General features: G+C 42.7%; 1 protein-coding gene across 10 annotated transcripts in view; it reads left to right on the top strand.

Moving 5' to 3' along the window:
* The window catches only part of MBNL2 (muscleblind like splicing regulator 2), a 107,882-nt gene that overhangs the window by 9,268 nt on the left and 79,203 nt on the right, over window positions 1-19,411 (top strand). The window contains exon 1 of one of the 10 annotated variants that reach the window (XM_048492732.1): window positions 1,410-1,633. The exons of the other annotated variants lie outside the window; for them this stretch is intronic. The gene's annotated coding sequence lies outside the window, so the exon portion shown is untranslated. Of the gene's footprint in view, window positions 1-1,409; window positions 1,634-19,411 lie in introns of those variants that run through there. 10 annotated transcript variants of the gene reach the window in all.

Genomic DNA, 19,411 nt, shown 5'->3' with positions numbered 1-19,411 from the left:
GCCCTGGGACTTTCACTAAGGATCTGTTCTTTTGTGTGTGAGAGAGAGACATCAAATGACAGCCGATTTATGGCGACCCTCTAGAGTTTTCAAGGCAAGAGATGTTTGGAGTTGGTTTGCCATTCATTGCCTGTACAGGCTGAGAGAGTTCTGAGAGAACTTCGACTGGCTCAGGGTCACACAGCAAGCTTCATGTGGAAGTGTGGGAAATCAAATCAGGTTCTCCAGATTAGAGTCTACTGTTCTTTAACTACTACACCACTCTGGGTCTATCCATTCTTATTCAACCTTATGTGAAACTATCAGGTAAGATTATAGGAATTAATTGGATTGACAGTGATGCTTGTCTCTTTTTCACGTCAGTCTGGGTCATTTCGCACAATATGGAAATTTTGGTAGCAGATTTTTGGCTTTTTTTGTACAAGTTGTGATAAAGAAAATTTTAACAGAGAGGGGAAATACGAACCTTTGAACTCAAACTGACTGCAGCACGTGTTTGCTTTGAGTGTAGGCTGAAGTACATCTTGTATAAATAAAAATGGCCTGCACATTTTGAAGGACTTGTCAGCAGTGATCCAAACGTTATATTTCCAAGTATACATTAGTGTTCTATCCTGAATACCATTTGAAGCTCAGCTGTTATATATCCCTCCGTCCCTATATGTTCCAGCTTCCTGTGTTCTAAGTGTACTCTTAAAATCTGCTTTGTTTTAATATTTGGACTAGAAATAAATTATAAGAATTAGAAATGTGACTTGTTTTCTTGTGCTATTAATTAATATATGTATACATAATTCAAGTAGAAATGCAATTGCCACAGCAACTTGTAGCTTGAATTCTTCTGAATCATCTTGAGCACATTTTTTAGAAAGGGAAGGTGACACTATTTTGATTGACTCATGTATATATATATATATATATAAATCCCTTGACATCTATGGATAACCTGTTGTTAATTGCAGTCTGTTTAGCCGAGAGTAGACCCATTAGCACTAACAGACTGCTTCTGAGAAAAATCACTAGTGATTTGTGGTTGGATCAGCACTCCAGGTTTAAGGCATGGTTTGTTTCCTTCAGACTATGCCTGCCGTCCTGCTTCTCTTGTTAAAGCTGTCTAAAATCTCCCTGTAAAACAGTGAATCAGTGCTTTAGCATCAGATTGTATTGTGTTGCTGAGCTTAAATTTCTGGGGTGTTTCGTAGGTGTCATTTTACCTTCCCAGAAACACCATTTTCCAGCGAGAGGGAGATCCCTCTTTCATTGGCATGGATGTATTGTTTTTGCACATTAGGCAAGCCCTGCTGCCTTGTCAATCACGACATTCCAACCAGTTTAAGACCAGTAGAGCTGCTGAACTTTTGTGTGATTGGTTACAGTATTCTGGGAGGGATTTCGCTAGAAGGAAGGGCTGCAGTCGCTCACCAACAGAGTTCAGGCTGTCTTTGCTTCATCATCTAAAGGAAAATCCCCAGATAAGGCACACAGTGTTTTCAGTGAGGCGGGGGAAAATAAGCAGTGGTAATTGTTTCACAGGAGACTTATTCGTCATTGTGATGCAATCGAAAAGATAAGGCTACTGTTACATTGCAGGTTTCTGTTTGCCAGATGAAAGTGTCTGATAGAGCTATATAAGGTAGGTAGAAGGCTGTTTTCTTTTACTGAATGTTTAAAGAGTTTGCTGCAGTGTGCTGCATACCATATGTGTTGCTTAGGGGAGTCAAGGAAATGAGATTTCTCCTATGCACAAAGAATCTGTGCAGGTGAGGGTGTTTATTGTTTAAGCAAATTTAGCTTGAAGCAATTTAAATTATGTTTGTGTACAAATCACAGGAATGATAAGTCTCCCATTAAAATACACATATGCAAAAATTTACTTAAAGGAAAAACCCAGGCAGTGTGCTCTAAAAAGTATTACTTGTCTAAATATAAATTAGGAGAACTTTGTACCTTGGAGGAAAAATTTAATGATCTTTACAGTAGACAGATTTGAAGGGAGTTCATGAAATTAAAATATTTTGTCCTTAGGGTCTGGTAAATCCCTGTAAACTAAATGTGATGATTTTAGCAAAACTTTGTAGTTTCTGATATATATATATATATCAGTGAAAGAAGGGAGGAAATTGTAAATATGCATTATAAAGGATCTCGTATTGTGGTCTAATTGAAATACATTTCTTTTCTGTTCATTTTGAAAATAGTCAGTACACTGGAGCCCTTACATAAAATCAAGAAAGGCTTGGGCTAGTAATAGTTACTGCAGATATCTGTTCTATATCCATTTTTAATGAGTACACAAAGTCAGTACGATAATTTAATGAGCAAGACTGGCTTTTAAAACATTGCTTTTCTTATGCTGAAGTGTGTTGGCTTAGTTGATAAGGACTAGTGGCAAGCAGGAGAGAAGATTTATAATAAACAGTGGGACAGTGGCTATTGGGGTGAAAGTTGGACTTAGAAATGCAGTATTTGTAGCCCATTTTGTTGGTTCTAGTATCCATTGCCTTTAAACAGAAATTTCCAGGTTTTGTTGTCAAAACCTGACAACCCCTATGATCTCCACACACACACACACACACACCTTTTCAGGGAATATACTATATGGAAAAAATGTTCATCAGAAAGAATGAACTGAGCTCATTTAGTCGTGTTTTGCAAATGTTTCTTTTACAGAAGAGTCTGGTTTGTTAAGGGTTCCCTGTTGAAGTAATAGAGTAACTGGCTGAATGCTTTCAGGATTGCTCTATAGCTAAGTAAACTAATATTTCAAAGTTTGTTTACTTTTTTAAAAAGATACTTAAAGAAAGGTTAAATTATTTGTGCATGCTGCAGTGTTGCTGTCATTTGCAACAAGTTTTTTGTTTTGACCAATCCAAACTTTTCTATACCTGCTAAAATAGGAGGGTGTCACATTTACCTGCCCTGTCTTTCTCTTTCTTATCAAGTGCAGATGGGAATGGAGGTAACAAGTGAAATATCACCTGAATGAATAGGAAAGGTGCCTAGAAGGTTAATTTTGATTTTTTGTTGGTTTGTCTGGTCTTAATCTGTGCCTTTTTGATATTGCCACACAACAGATAACCCTCTTAACAGACACTCATTTTAGTGTACTGGAGTCTGCTTTTTATGTTTTCTCACATTTCCCCCCCTCCCCTTTTGTATTTAAAGTTTTTTATTTGTACTTCAAAATCAAAGCAAAAGCATACACAAATACAGAAATTCACTAAATTATAAAGTACTTATTTCATATAGACTCCCAGTTTCTTCTGCACTGGATACTAACTGTTAAACCTGACCCCCTCAGCACTTGGCCATTAAGCATCAAAATGAAATTAAATCTTTATCATCATTATTAATAAATAGGCTCACAGTTCTCTATTAGATCTTAATGTAACAATTCTTAACCTTCAAAACCACTAGTCATCAATTAATTTTTTTCAGTTTTATCTAGCTATTCTGTCAAGGGTTTCCAATTGTCCATTAACTTAATTGTGTTATTTTCTTTTACTAGCAAGTTAACTTGGCCATCTCAGCCAACAGTGGTACTTTCACCCACCATTCTCAATTGTAGGAATAGTTGGAGTTTTCCATTTCAGTGTATTTTCCCACAGTTCTGAAGCTCCTCGTCCGGCAACACGCAAGACTGCTGTAAAGGGACAAAAAGAAAGCACATGGAGCCGTTGTTTGGATGATGGCCTCTTCTTAGGCTGCAGTGTATTAAAAATGGGCCTGCCTGTTCAAAATTAATATAACTGTATCTAAATATAATTCAAGTAGCATCTGTGTTATCAGTAATCATATTTTAACTTAAAGGTGTCCAGGCATATCTGTTTAGCTAGGAAATAATTATATTTCTGTTTAAATTATCAGTCACCATCAATTAATATGCCCTGTGTACTGTACTAATTAAAGTGATATTAAGACCCTGCCTGTAGATGTGTGAATTAACTGTCAGCTCTCTCTAACTGCAACACAGTCTAAGCTTTTAGTTTGAGTGGAGAATTTCAACTCTTACGTTCGGTTTGCTTATTTTGCACTGTACAATTCCAAATGTTCTTTTTACCAAATGAGGGCAAGGTCAATACGAGGAGGTGGTATGGAAGGATTTTTCTCTCTCTTGATTTTTCTCTCTCTTAATCAGTCAGGCCAAACAGACTTCATACCAACGGGTAGGAATTGCACTCCTGTGTAGAATGTGCCTCAGTCCTTTTGCTTGAGTTGTCAACAGCTATTTGCTCTGTAAGTAGTTTTGTGCAGCACATCAGTTCTCCACTTATGGAGCATTGTTGTCTAGACAAGCTAGAATGGTCGATGTGTGGGCCTGCCCCTAGGCATAAGATGAGGATGGGAAGTCTTTGGTAATTTCCATCACTTTAGGTACCAAGCTAGGGACCGTTTCCTAGAGTGTCTTGTTCAACCATAGAAGGAAGGAATGCTTTTGAGTGTAGGTTGCAGAACAAGGCTAGGATCTATGTGTGCTCCTGTAAATAACTAGTATGATTAGTACTGAAATAAGGCACACCACCCTCAGCTGTACATAATTTTTGTTTGCCTTTGTTCGTTGTTTTATTCTGAATGGGGATAGATAGTCAAATGTCAGATATTTCAGTCATCTGGTTTAATACAAAAATGTGAAGGTAGTGTTGCATATTCCATGTATATACTGATTTATTTGAAAAGGGATTAGAGATTTAGCATGTTTGCAGATTCTGTGCAGTGTGGAAACTTGTGGCATGATGATACGGTCTAAATTTATCTATTTGAATGGGGGTGGTAATAACTTGCTTAAATATCTTCCATTCAAATCAGGTGGCCCTTAAAGTGCTATGTTTTGAGTGTACTGTATACTTTTTAAAAATACTAGAGTGTATTAGTCTTTTTGGAATCAAAACAATTGTAGTTTTCTGTTTTCGTTAAATATTGATTCTCTTTCTTAATGTTTTTTCCCCTTTAAATCATACTGCCCAGAGGGACATATGGAGTCATATGTCCCCAGGCATACTGCCCAGAGGGACATATGGAGTCATATGTCCCCAGGCAGCCACCATTTAGTCATGTTGGGGGCAGAAAATTACCCCACACCCCTCCTTCCCCCCCAGCAGCCCTCCTCGACCTTGGGGCACTTGGCCTGGCCTGGCCCGGAGGTAGGCAGCAAGCGAGGAAGGAGTAAAGACTTGGTTCGCCCCGCCCCCCAGGCCCTGCACTCTCCCTGCTGCCCCTGCCGCTGCCTGGAGAGCCCGACGCTGTGGCCTGCCAGGCTGAGCAAGCCCTCCACCCCCCACAAGCAAGCCTCCCTGCCTGTGGATCCTCTGATCCATGGGGCAAGCAAGCCTTCCCCCACACTCAGCAAGCCCTCCCCGCCTTTCCCACCTCCCGCAAGTCTCCCTGCCCATGAATCCTCTGATCCTTGGGGCAAGCAAGCCCTCCCAGACTTCCCCCACCCCCAGTAAGCCCTCCCTGCTTCCCCAACTCCCAGCAAGCCTCCCTCCACGTGGGTCCTCTAGTTCATGGGGCAAGCAATCGTTCCCCACCTCCCCCCACCCCCAGCAAAACCTCCCAGCCTCACCCCCACCCCCAACAAGCCTTCCTGCCTGTGGATCCTCTGATCCATGGGGCAAGCAAGCCCTCCCCGCCTCCCCCCACCCTCAGCAAGCTCTCCCGGTCTCACCCCCAGCAAGCCTCCCTCCCCATGGATCCTTTAGTCCACGGACAAGCAAGCCCTTCCCGCCTCCCTGTACTTCCAGCAAGCCCTCCCAGTCTCACCCCCACCCCCAGCAAGCCTCCTTGCCTGTGGATGCTCTGATCCACGGGGCAAGCAAGCCCTCCCCGACTCCTCACACCCCCAGCAAGATGGGTGCTGGATGCTAGGGGGGACAGGGCTCAAAATCAGTTCTTTCCCCGGGCGCCATTTTCTGTAAATATACCACTGCTTTAAATACATTGCCATGTTGAACATGGGAATTACACACCTATAGGTCTGTATACAAATTACAGTTCTACATATATGTTTGTATTGTTGTGATTCCTGACCAGGATGGCCTAAGCTAACTTGATCTCTTCAGATCTGAGAAGCTAAAAAGGGCAGAGCTGGTTAGTATCTGGCCACCTAGAAATACCAGGGTCAGTATGCAGAGGAAGGCAACAGCAAACTGTCTCCGTTAGTTTCTTGCCTTGAAAACCCTATTGGGTTGGCATCTGAATGTGGAGGTCTTATTTGGCTTCCATGACTAATAGCCATTATTTTCCACCAATGTGTCTAAGCATGTACAGTCAGCTATTACTTGACAGCACTTTACACTCACAGTGTTTGATATCTGAATTTGAAATAGGATATGTTGTATAGATATTTAGGATAATAAATTGTTAGTATAATAAATATAATAAAGTGTATTGTCAACAAATAATCATGTCTCTTTCATAGCAGTGATCTGAAATTTGCCTTGTAGTTGTCCAGAATTCCACAAACTTCATCCAGTTATTAAGTTATCTACTGTTTCAAGTTCTGCATTAATTAACATTCTCCTGCTGCTGTGCCATGCTATTCCCAACCATTCTTCTTTTGAGTAAATTGATCTTAATTTCCTGAATCATGTTAATGTAAATTTAGTGGTTAATAACAAGTCCATAGTGTATTGTGTGTTCCAACACAGTTTTGAAGATGGCCCAAAAGGTCTACTACCAGATCTTTCTCCTAGAGTCTGCTGAGGTACTTCCAAGACACCCTCACTTCATTATTCCTAATTTATGATCATGTGCAAATAAATAAACTTCTGCTTTCTCTTACCCTGAAATTATTATTCAGCTTTTCTTCTATAGGTTATTTTTTATTTATTTATTTATTTTTTCAATTTATATACACTTGATCGAAGAATCGAATGGTGAACAACTAGAACAATCACACAATAAAGCATAGGCTCCATCTCATAAAATGGCTTAAAACTCATAAAATAGCGATAACAGAATACATAATAAAATAGATGAGAAGTCTGGCCCCCCAGTTTAAACCTACCACCCTGAGGGGGGCCAGTGGGGCCCCTCATAGAGGACCCTGATGTGACTGCCCAGGCACAGAGCAGTGGGGGGCACCATCAGCCCAGCAGCTGGACACTCCAAAGGCCGGTGGAACAACAGGTCTTACAGGCCCTGGGAACTCACCCAGGTCCAGGGGCCGGACCCAGCTGGAAGGGTGAATTCCACCAGGCTGGAGACCAGTGCGTGAGCCCTGGCAGCGTGGAGGCCAGCAGCATCATAGAGGGGCGAGGGACCACCAGCAAATTGGCCTCTACCCAGAGCGCCAGAGGCGAGGTGGTATAGCAAGGGCGATGGGTCCCGAAGATACGAGGCCCCAGGCAGCATGGGGGGGCAACAAAGGTCAACACCCACACCTTGAAGATGATTGAATTGGCAGGAGCCAATGCAGCTGCGCAGCACAGGAAGGCTGGATGTGTTCTCGAAGAGCCTGTGACAGAAGCTGGCGGCTGCGCATGTTGGACCAGTTTTAACTTCCGAATCAAAAATCCTATGGCATTTATGGCAAAAATCCTGAATTATGTGAGGAATGACTACTGTAATGCTCAGACTGGAGCAATGACGTGGGAGTGATGTTTCTTTACAAAAAGCAGATTTCTGTGGATTCCAGTTTTTTTCCCTACTGTCTGCCTCCCTTCCCCCCTGAGTTCTTTACAGGGGTAGGGAACCTGTGGCTCTCCAGATGTTCAGGAACTACAATTCCCATCAGCCCCTACCAGCATGGCCAATTGGCCATGCTGACAGAGGCTGATGGGAATTGTAGTTCTTGAACATCTGGAGAGCCGCAGGTTCCCTACCCCTGTTTTATAAGAACAAAAGCATTTAGAGATGTTGCTGCATCTGAATGTGGAGGTCTTATTTGGCTTCCATGACTAATAGCCGTTATTTTCCACCAATGTGTCTAAGCATGTACAGTTCAATACTGGGTGGGAAGCAAAACTGCATAGGAAGCGGTGTAACCCTGGTGCCAGCATAAATGCCACATGTGCTAATGTGAAAAGCATTTACGTGGCGCAAGGGTGCTTCTGTGAGTGTTGGGGAGCCGTATGGCAGTGCAACACCCAAGTGCCAACACAACAGTGACAGCAGCACTTATCTGGCACCAAAGGGGGCATTCCTAGGGATTGGGCAGCTTCAGTGGCTTCCTGAACCCTTTTGACGTGGGAATGGCCTTCCCATTTGCTGGTGCAGACTTACATCAGCAAAATCATTGGTATAGCCTACTGTGCTGCATAGGCCATTTTCATGGAGAAAACAGCAGAGTCTTGGCCAGCAAGCCTCTTAGGAGGTGGTGCAGCTTTGCTGCCCCGCCAGGCTGGATTGCACTGCCCAGATAGTGGTCACAGTTACATGCTGGTTCCTTAAGTTAATTGAAGCCTTCCCTTTTATTTGTCCTAAATCTGCTGCCCATCAAACTCTGGTGTCCCAACTTTTACTACTTGGAGAAAAATGTCTCTCTCTCCATGGGATAGACATAATTTCATTAATTTCTATGGTGGCATTCTTTAAACTGCTTTGTTTCTAAATCCAAAAGCCCCAAATTATTAATCCTTCATAGAGAGGTTATTTCAATCCCTTTAACATTTTTGTTGCCCTTCTTTCCTACCTTTTCTTTCTCCACAATATTCTTTTTATGAAACAGGCTATTTACGCGCTTGCGTTCTGCCTCACAGCCAGCTTACCTTTCCTTCACCATAGACTTTCCTTTATGCATTGTTTTTTGTCCTTTCCGAAACCTCCATGGGGCAGAGCGGAGAAGCTATGCAGTTTCCAAATGCTGGCAAAATTCAACTGTTGCTGTTGCTTCACTTTCCCCCACAAAGCAGAACAGTTATACAGCAAGCTTATTTCTTTATCCAGTTTTTGTTGCTCCTTCCTGCCTTCCTCACCTCACCCAACAGTAGTTTTTCCTGCTCTTCTGGCCACTATTTCCGAATGACCAGAAAGGCTTTGTTTTTGGGTGGGTATTTTAAAATGCTGCAGGTTTAACATTGAAGCAAAAGACTGTTCTATTGAGATATCAAATGCCAGCAAAAAAAAGGGTGAGGGAGCAACTCCAAATGGGCTCTTCTGGCCATCATTTCCAAATCATCTGAAGGGTTTTCTTTGTGTTTTTTGTTTAAATGCTGCAGTTTTAATATTGGAGAAAAGGAACCGTGTATTGAGTTTATCATATGCCACAGGGGAAAGTGTGTGTATGCTGGGGGTTTTGTAAGAAAACAACAAGGTACACAGGATTTAAACTTTTACCCCTATTGGACTGGCAGGAGTAGTTTAGGAGTAGTTTATTGGACTGGCAGGAGTAGTTTAGGAGTAGGCAGGAGTAGTTTATTGGACTGGCAGGAGAAGAAAAGGACCCTTTTAAACTGCAGTAGTGTAAGCAAAAGGACTCTGGTGGGGCAGTAGGTTTATTGTGTATTTATGTATATAATAGAAGACCCTGCTCCTCCTGTGTGTTTTAGTTTGGTCTTATCAAGTGGAGTGCTGGTTTCGATTTCTAGTTCCCCATTAGCTGATGCTGGTGGTTATAAGAGGTGCCTTCCTTTCAAAGCTATGTTAGGATTAATGAGATGCAGAATTAGGCTGAAATAAGAGGGAAACTATGCAGGATCACTCATCCTCTCGCTAGCACAGGAAAGTGGTCATGTTCTACCCTCTCTATTTTGTAACAACTCACCTGAAGTAGAAGCTAACTGATGTATAATTCCCCAGGTCACCCTCTAGTGCCCCTTTTTAAGAAATTGGCTTTCCAGTTGCATTCTGGAGAGGCATATTTTAATGACAAACTGTATATTGTCATTAGTGGTATATTTTGCAAGCGTGCCAGCCATCTGGCATTTACAGACACATAGATAAGAACCCAGTTATATAAAATGTGATCTTGAGCCAGTATCTCTTTCTTATCCTAACCTACTTTGGCTGAGCCTTTTAAAGGACGAATAGGATAAAAATGCAGGAAATCAATATTATTAGAATTTCTTTAGAATTTCAGGTTTGAGTTCTTTAAGAATCCTTGAATGTAAGCCATCTGGATCATGTGATGCTCCTTTTCATGTATCAGTTAGCCTTAGAACTTCATCTCTTGACTCTGTTGTTCCTAAAAAACAGCCATTCCAGCATTGCGCGCACACACACACACACACATACACACACACACACACACACACACACACACACACACCCCATCATCCACAGTGAAGGCCAATGCAAAGCGTTTACTTAGCTTCTTTGCAATCTCCCTGTCTTCCTTGAGTAATCCTTTCATGCTTTTATTTTCTAGAAGCATATACATATCCCTGGCTGGTTTCCAGTTCCTGAAGTATTTGAAGATATTTTGGCTCAATGTTGTCTTCAGCAAAATCCTCAGCAAAATCCTCAGCTCCTCAGATTTTTGTTTTATTTGCCTTACTGGCAGACTACATGTTTTTTGCCAGAGGGACTGTGCTATTCCTTAATTTCAGATGATAGCTGTGTTGGTCCACAGTAGAACAGTTACACTGGAGTCCAGTAGCACCCTAGAGAACAAGATTTTTGGAGTATAAGCTTAATATGGTGCTTTTTGTTTGCTTTTTTTGGGTAAGGCCTTCCATTTATTAAAACTGGTTGCCAATATTTTTGAGCCAGTGGGCACATTTGGAATTCTGACAGTGGGCACAGTGACAAAATGGCTGCCACAGTAGCAGTGGCGTAACTAGGCAAACTGGAGCCCTGGGCAAAACCTGAGTTTGATGCCCCCCCAGGCGCATGCCCAATGCACCATGCACCCCCCCTTGTAGCTACGCCCAGTGGCATATCTAGGCAAACTGGAGTTTGGCGCCACCCATGGGCAGCCACCCTCCCCCACTGTGACCCAGCAATGATTTTTTACACCAGGTTGTTTCAAAGTCACCATCACATTATAGAACTTGCCCCAACTCACAAATCTGAACACAGCAATAAGCCATGCCTCACAGCAGAAATAAATGTTTGAAAACATTTTCAAAATGCTTTCAAAATGTTTTATTACTGCTATGAAAACATTTTATGGTGTTGTATCCAGTCCCCCCGATTGAGGGAAACAGCATCTCATTGTTTCAAAGTGATGCTATTATGGGGTTGATTCTCCCCCACCCTGAAACAGCATCACTTTCAATGTTTAAACTGGGGTCCTCAGATTCTCCCTTTAAATCCATGTGTAAGGTGGGGGGGATTTAAAAGGAAAATCTGGGGAAATTTGGGAAGTGCCTGCTGTCACTGTTAAGCTAGCAGCACCAAACTTTCAGGGTATATTTAGGAGACTCTCCTAATGATACCACCCAGGTTTGGTGAAGTTTGGTTCTGGGGATCCAAAGTTATGGACCCTAAAAGGTGTAGCCCCCATCTTCTGTTAGCTCCCATTGGAAACAATGGATGATGGGGCACCCCCTTTGGGAGTCCATAGCTTTGGACCCCCTGGACCAAACTTCACCAAACCTGGGCTGTATCAGTAAGAGACTCTCCTGATGATACCTCCCAGGTTTGGTGAAGTTTGGTTCAGGGGGTCCAAAGTTATCGACCTTCAAAGGTGTAGCCTTATCTCCTATTAGCTCCCATTGGAAACAATGGGGGATGGCCCCCCCTGGGAGTCCATAACTTTGGACTCCCAGAACCAAACCTCACCAAACCTGGGTGATAGCATCAGGAGAGTCTCCCGAAACATCCCTGAAATTTTGATGCTGCTAGCCTAAAAACTGCGCCCTCTGCAGGCCAAAGAAAACACTGAAAATACAAAAATACACCCTGCAGTTTTTGCGCCCCCCACAGGGCTGCGCCCAGGGCAACTGCCCACTTTGCCCTATGGGAGGAACGCCTCTGCACAGTAGGCAATCTTTACTGCAAAGATTGTCATGCCCTTATATAAAGCAGTGGTGCGACCGCACTTGGAGTACTGTGTCCAGTTCTGGTTGCCGCATCTCAAAAAGGATATTGAGGAGATAGAAAAAGTGCAGAGAAGGGCAACAAGGATGATTGAGGGACTGGAGCACCTTCCCTGTGAGGAGAGGCTGCAGCGTTTGGGACTCTTTAGTTTGGAGAGAAGACGGCTGAGGGGTTATAGGATTGAAGTCTATAAAATTATGCATGGGGTAGAAAATGTTGACAGAGAAATTTTCTCTCTTTCTCACAATACTAGAACCAGGGGGCATTCATTGAAAATGCTGGGGGGAAGAATTAGAACTAATAAAAGGAAACACTTCTTCATGCAACGTGTGATTGGTATTTGGAATATGCTGCCACAGGAGGTGGTGATGGCCACTAACCTGGATAGCTTTAAAAAGGGCTTGGACAGATTGATGGAGAAGTTGATTTATGGCTACCAATCTTGATCCTCTTTGATTTGAGATTGCAATTGCCTTAACAGACCAGGTGATCAGGAGCAACAGCCGCAGAAGGCCATTGCTTTCACAGCCTGCATGTGAGCTCCCAAAGGCACCTGGTGGGCCACTGCGAGTAGCAGAGAGCTGGACTAGATGGACTCTGGTCTGATCCAGCTGGCTTGTTCTTATGTTCTTATGCAAAGCCAGCTGCAAATTGATTGCCACAGCTTAACTTCAGAAGATCAGTGTAAAGCATTGTGTTGTGATGACAACCTCTGCCAAAAGCAACATGTAAAAAGATCTACACAGTCAATCAAATCTCCAGAAATCAGTGAGAAGCCTTGCTAAGCAAAAGCCCTTCTTGGGCCCACTCATTTCTTAAAAACACTTGGGAGGCACCAGAGATGGTGTTGGGCATCATGGCACCCACATATTCGAGACCCGTGTCTTAAAGGAAGCCTTCTTGCCTTTTATGGCTTCCTTAATTTATTTCATGAAACACGCTGTAGTTGGGGGTTTTTATTTTTGGCAAAACGTTCTAATTTGTAGCATAAGCTTCAGTTATTCTAAATTTGAAATAATTTCAAAGCTTCCTGAAGAGATTTGATCCTGTTTGTTGCCTTCCTTTTTCAATTTACTTTTGACTTGTCCTCTTCAAGTTATAACCGCAATCAGCCTTGCCATCTCCATGCTCTGCGACTTTCAAGACTTGTTTTGTTGGAATTTTATTGTCCCTCCATTTGTATGCATATGAAATCCTTGCTGCAATTGTCATATACATAAAAAGTGTTCCATATTGATCAGGAATACTCTCCCCCATCAACCCCAACAGAAATGCCTCAGGTTTTTTTTCAATTGTTATTTTCAAAATCTTTTGCATTTTTAAAAAATCATATCCCAAAACAATTTTGCCTGTTTATGTGTCCATCGCATATGAAAAAAGAGCCATCCTGTTGTTGACATTTCCAGCATTTGTTTGATATTTCCTTATACATTTTAGACAATTTTTGGGGCGTTAAATACCATCTATACATCTTATAATAATTTTCTTTTGAGTTATAACAAGCTGTAAATTTCAGATATTTTTCTCGTAATCTTTCCCATTGTTCCATTTGTATGCTTCTCCCCACATTTTTAACTCATTTTACCATCACTGATTTTACTCCCTCTTCCTCATTATCCCACTTTAATAACATCTTGTACATTTTAATAACCAATTTATCACCATTTATACATAGGTTACTTTCAAACTCTGTCATCTATGTGGCAAAATTTGTATTTTTGTTGTCTGCTTTGAATGTTCCTAGTAATTGTTAATAATTAAACCAATTTTAACTATATCTTTTAATTCATCCAGTGGTTTAAGCTCCCATTTCTTATTCTGGTATGACAACAATTCTCTGTAAGTGAGCCATTTCTCCTGCATATTCATTTCTTTTCTTGAAAACTCTTCAATTGGGGACAACCATAAGGGGGTTATACTTGCAATAAATATTTTATATCTCAACCATACTCAGAGCAGACCGCTTCTAATATAGTGATTTGTAAATTCTTTATGAATCTTTGCTTTATTGGAACACAAGTAACCATGCCACCCAAATCTTCTATAAAACCCCTCCAGGTCCAACAGTCTAGTATTTTTCAACATCATCCATTCTCTTATCCACACCAATACAGTTGCTTCAAAATACAATGTTAGATTTGGCAGAGCTAAACCTCCTCTCTCTTTTGCATCTTGTAAATTCTTATATTTTATTCTTGGTTTCTTGCCTTGCCAAATAAAATTGCTGATACCTTTTCACCATTGTGTAAAACATATTATGGTTTTAATTATTGGCAACACCTGGAAGAGAAATAATATTCTTAGAAGCACATTCATCTTTATCACAGATACTTTCTCCAACAAAGATAAATTCATTCCGTTCCATCTCAACAAATCTTTCTTTACTTCATTCCATACTTTTACATAGTTATTTTGAAATAGTAAACAATGGCCATTTCCCCACTGAGAAATTAAAGCCGGATACAACCAGGTTTCAAAAGAAACGGCACCTTTTCATTGCGGTTTCACCCTCCCCACTGCAGCGTGTGTGTGTTGAGGACATCAATGTCTATCACGCTTTCAAACAGTGAAGCACTCCCCATGATCGCGCGATTGAACGCATGATCTGCTCAGCAGCTCTTTCTTCCTTGTCCTGATTGGCTGTTGCGTTGTGTTGGGGTGGGAATTTTTTTTGAACTTTTGCACAGCTACGTCACCATGCGCATGTGTAGATAGAACAGTAGCTGTTTTTTGTGCTAAGCTACGTTTATGCGCAGCTTCAGCACTCTTTACCCACGCAGCTGCGCTGGCACGAAAATCTAATTTTAGTTTACAGTTGGCACAGAAATCACATTCTATGCAGCCATGTTTCAACATAGCCTCCGCTGGTGCAAAACAAAAAAAACCACGCACAGCCCACTGTGCTTTGATTGGCTGGGAGATTCCACGTCACTCCCAACGGCAGGAAAGCAAAATTCCAGAGGTTCAAGCCAAGCTCAAGATGGAGCAGACAATTTAGAGCAAGAGCCACAAGAGACATGTGGCTTCCATGCTGCCCTTTCCAGCTGCTTATAAACACATTGCAATTCACACTACCTGTAATGCCGTGCATCTGCCAGCTGCCTCAGATCTGCTTCTGTAAACACTTAATCTTTGCTGTGGACACTGGGTCAATGTTGGGCTGCCAGTCAAGCACTTTGCCTCCTGTCCAGTATGACCCTGCGTATTCTTTCCTCGTGCCTTCCCTGAAGCACTGGTGATGTGGGGATGGGCGGAATGACAACTGGCTTCCCGCAGCTGGCTCAGAACTGGGAGGTTGAGGGGTCACAGTGTTGGGTCCTGTCTGTAGGTTTGAGCCAACGGCGGCTGCTTCTTCCTGTAACACTTCCACCACTGGCTTTGGATCAGAGCCAGGGCTGCTGGCTGAATCTTTGTTGGAGGAGTTGCCAGTGACTGCTGGACCTGGCAGGTTCACAACAACCCCCTACTTCCAGGACCTTTAGCTGGAGATGCCCAGGATTGAACCTATGCCCTTCTGCATTCTAAGAAACTGCTCTACAACTGAGCTGTGGCCTAATGGTGAGACTCAAAGGATGGAAAGATGGCTCAAATTATAATTTGGAAGTAGTGGCTTGATATCAGTTTGCAAACCATGATTTGGTGGTACTCATGAGTAGGACTAACCATAGCTTGCTCACTTTTCATGTTGTTGTTTGTTGAACTGAAATATTTATATCCTTTCTTTCCCGTTGACTCAAAGTAGCCTACAAATCACAAGTTGAAACATACAAAAAATAAGACCCAGGGGTGTACTGCCCAGGGGGAGATATGGGGTCAAATGTCCCCGGGCTGCAGTCATTTAGTCATGAGGGCGGCAGAAAATCATCCCCCGCACCTCTCCTCCTTCCCCCCGGGTCCATACACTGACTTCAAGACCTGGTTAAAAAATGTTGTTTGGTCATGGTGGGGCACAGAAAACTCAGATTTTGTACCAGGCTACATTTTCCCTAGATACGCCTCTGACAAGGCCTCAACACCTCCCCCATGATGAAAGGGTGGGTAAAATCTTGCTGTGATGGAAGAGGGAGAAACAAAATTCATGTGCCTGCAGTGGTTTCCCAGTTTTTAAGAGATGATTGACAATCAGACTTGTAAGATGAGGCTACATAATGTGGAAATGACAGAATAAAAAGAAATGACTAGAATATGCTAGCTTGTTCAAGTGCATCCCATTAGGTAAAGCCAGACTGTTCCTATTATCTTTTCTGATCTCATTGTTTGATAATGCTGCTATAAGATTTTGATGTGGTGCATGTCTGTATTTAGGACAGATGCGTGCCTCCTTTCGCTTGCTTGCCAACCCCATAGCTTGTTGCGCTTCAATATTTAATGGTAGTTTGAATACTGAATAAGCTGCTATTCTCCTTGCCAAAAGTGTGGCAGCAATACTGGCTGAAGGAAGAGTGAGCATCCTTTCCTATGAACTGTAGCCCAAATCAGATATGTAACTAATGTCATATCCTGCCTTTCTCCCTAATGAGGATCCGAAACATTGTTCTCCTCTCCACTTTATCCTCATAACAACAGCCCTGTGAGGTTAGGCTGAGAATGTGTGACTGTCCCCTGCCACCCAGCATGATTTTATGTGAGAGTGGAAATTCAATCCTGGTCTCATATTCTGACCCCATACTTGCTCTGATTACTCAGGGAAGTTCTTAAACCCTGCTTTGTTTTGTAAAGGAGGGAACATTGGCTTCCCGGGCTGTTTCTGCTTCCCTCCTTCCTAAAGTGGCTCAAATCATTCTCCATTTTATTCTTACAAAAACAGCTCTGTGGGGTTGGTTTGCCTGAATGTGTGTGTGTGACTGGCCTAGGTTATCCAGCAGAGATAATTTGGGACAGAATGTTCTGAGTCTCTTCATTTTTGGCAATGCAACTTGCAGAATCATCCTGAAGCTAGTGACTAGTTTTCAAACACCCAACTTTATTTTTGGATGAGTTATGCCTACTTCATGAAAAGAACTTTGGCGTCTATGGTAAATAGCATGTTATCTATCTATCTATCTATCTATCTATCTATCTATCTATCTATCTATCTATCTATCTATCTATCTATCTATCTATCTATCTATCTATCTATCTATCTATCTATCTATCTATCTATCTATCTATCTATCTATCTATCTATCTATCTATCTATCTATCTATCTATCTATCTATCTATCTCTTCTTCCATCCATCCATCCATCCATCCATCCATCCATCCATCCATCCATCCATCCATCCATCCATCCATCCATCCATCCATCCATCCATCCATCCATCCATCCATCCATCCATCCATCCATTTCATCATACTTATAACCCGCCCTCAGGGCAGCATACAAAAACAGAATAAAACAACATTGATATATAAAACAATTCACTAAAGCAGTTCTAATAACTGAGATAAAATCAGATGGCAACAAAACCCACCTCCCTTCCCTCCACAACCATGGTCAGTCAAGGCAGTAGTTGGGATACTTATTACCGCTCCAGCTAGCCAGGTGGGAAGGCTCAATTAAACAAGGCTGTTTTGCAGGCCCTGTGACATTCTTGTAGATCCCGCAGGGCCCTAACCATTCCACCAAACAGGGGCCAAGGCCGTGAAAGCCCTGGCCCTCGTGGAGGCCAGTTGGATGTCTTTGTGGCCAGGGACTTCTAGCAGGTACTTGGAGGAGAAGCGGAGGGCCGTAGGGGGGCAATACAGGAAGACGCGGTCCCTCAGATTTGCAGGTCTGAGACCGCTCATGGCCTTAAAGGTTAAAACCAAAACTTTGAACATGATCCGGAACTCGATTGGCAGCCAGTGAAGATGGTACAGGACCGGTGTAATCCAGTCCCGGCTGGATGCTCCAGTAAGGAGCCTGACTGCCGCATGCTGAACAAGTTTAAGCTTCCAGATCACAGGCAAAGGCAAGCCAGCATAGAGTGAGTTCCAGTAATCCAGTCTGGAGGTAACCATTGCATGGATCACTGTGGCTAGATCAGAGCGGGAGAGGCATGGGGCCAGTTGCCGTGCCTGATGTAGATGGTAGAAAGCCGCTGGGGTCATCTGGGTAACCTGGGCCTCCAGCAATAACACTAGATCCAGGATAACTCCCAGACTACGGACAGTCGAGGCTAGATACAAAGCCTCACCAATCATCATCATCATCTTCTTCTTCTTCTTCTTCTTCTTCTTCTTCTTCTTCTTCTTCTTCTTCTTCTTCGAGGGGACTTATCAGGCTTACAAGTCAGTTGAAGCAACGCTCCCACCCTGACCTAATATTGTTCTTTAGGAAAGTGAGGAATGCTTTGAAGTTAAATCCATTTAAGATGGGGTCCTAAGGCTGGGCCAGCAAGGGTCCAATGGAGTGTGCCAATTATCTACTCTTGATAGCACACAGTTAATACCTGCGTCAACTGTCAAGAGTGTGGGAGTGATACTTGATGCTGCCCAACGATGGAGGCTCAAGTCACTCACGTATCGAGGTTGTTAGCTTCCTACCTGCCCCATCTAGCTACAGTGATCCATGCAACCTCCAGATTAGACTACTGCAACTTGCTACCCTTGGGTCTTCTTCAGAGGCTCCAACTCATGCAAAATGCAGCAGTGCGGAGCCTTATGAAGACCCCGTGGTATGTGCATATACCACCTGTGCTTTGCCAGCTGCATTGGTTGCGAGTAGAATACCGAATCAGATTCAAGGTTTTGGTGCTTACCTTCTAAGTCAGTGATGGCGAACCTTTTCGAGACCGAGTGCCCAAATTGCAACCCAAAACCCACTTATTTATCACAAAGTGCCAACACGGCAATTTAACCTGAACACTGAGGTTTTAGTTTAGAAAAAAAACAGTTGGCTCTTGAGGCGTGCGTTACTCAGGAGTAAGCTTCGTGGTAGTTGGTGGCTCTGCTTTGAAGCAACCGTGCAACTCTTCCAATGGGTGAATCACGATCCTAGGAGCAGGCCCCATTGCCAGCAACTGAGAAGCAAGCCCCGTTGCCAGCAACCGAGCTTACTCCCAGGTAAAGGATCGTACTTTATTATTATTATTATTATTATTATTATTATTATTATTATTATTATTATTATTATTATTATTATTATTATTATTTATTAAACTTGCTATACCGCCCTATCCCCGGAGGGACTTTAGTTCCTCGCATGAAAATCAGTGGGGTTTAACAGCGCTTATCAGGGTTACCTACACTGCTTCCCCAAAAGTAGGTCTTAGGTTTAATGCTAATAATCGAGCCCAGCGGCCCAGGCCATCCAAGATGGGGGGGGGGGGGGCGACTCTGTTTGCACATGCCCACAGAGAGGGTAATGAGTGCCACCTCTGGCACCCGTGCCATAGGTTTGCCACCACTGTTCTAAGCCCTAAATGGTCTGGGGCCATCATATCTATGGGGCTGCCTCTCCCTGTATGTCCCCAACAGGTTCATACATAACAACGTAATACAATCACATAATACATACATAATACA

Source organism: Sphaerodactylus townsendi, linkage group LG04, assembly GCF_021028975.2.
Source record: "Sphaerodactylus townsendi isolate TG3544 linkage group LG04, MPM_Stown_v2.3, whole genome shotgun sequence".
Lineage (NCBI taxonomy): Eukaryota > Metazoa > Chordata > Lepidosauria > Squamata > Sphaerodactylidae > Sphaerodactylus > Sphaerodactylus townsendi.
The sequence above is the reverse complement of the archived record's forward strand: the minus strand, read 5'-3'. Positions and strand labels throughout refer to the sequence as shown.